Genomic DNA, 833 nt, shown 5'->3' with positions numbered 1-833 from the left:
GTCAGACGAATCCCTTTTAATTGACTCATTCTGGCTGGATTTTTGGATACCACCGCCGACGGTGGAGGGCATGGAAGTGGCTACCTACGATGTCTTCCCCCCATCAATGACATAGCTGCAACCACAGATAGCCAACTCCATCTAACCTTGAGCTAAGACTTTTATGCTCCGTTTGATTTCGCAGTTAAAATCATAAAAATTTTAACTTTAACTTTAATTCAACACAATACACAATCATTTGTCCTTTTCCACAATTAAAATCAAAGTTACTTTAACTCTGAAACCAAATACACCATTATAATTGTCGTCATTGGTGAAGGACAACTTATTGTTTAATGGCGACATGATGATTTCGACGACAATTTTTTTTAAACAGCTTTCGTCCTGCTTTTTTACCCTCATTTAGAAATAATCATCACATAATTAATGGCTACTTTAATGATGAAATCCAAATTTTCAATAACAGTTCACTTTGGGTGATTATGTTTCGATCAAATGCCACAATCTGTCAATACAGATAATGTTACCTTAATTTTTTTCCATTACAATCATAGGAAATAATTCATATAAAAAATCCAATTACAATTTTCGATCGTTTCTAAATTTATTTCTTGTCACAATAGGTAACCATGCTATAATATCTATTCTGAGATTGTTTCTTAAACAAATAGGGAATTTTTTGGTCACATATTATATCAAATAAGGTAGTCACACAAAAATACCTTTTCTGATTTTCTTTTCGAGAAAAAATCTACTTGATTTAAGGTTTTTTCATCACTGGAGAAAAAAAAGAGAAGAAAACTCGGACCTCCGACAGAGGTCGACCTCATGTG

The sequence above is a fragment of the Punica granatum genome, chromosome 7 (assembly GCF_007655135.1).
Source record: "Punica granatum isolate Tunisia-2019 chromosome 7, ASM765513v2, whole genome shotgun sequence".
In the NCBI taxonomy this organism is placed as follows: Eukaryota; Viridiplantae; Streptophyta; class Magnoliopsida; order Myrtales; family Lythraceae; genus Punica; species Punica granatum.
This window is presented reverse-complemented; position numbering follows the sequence as displayed.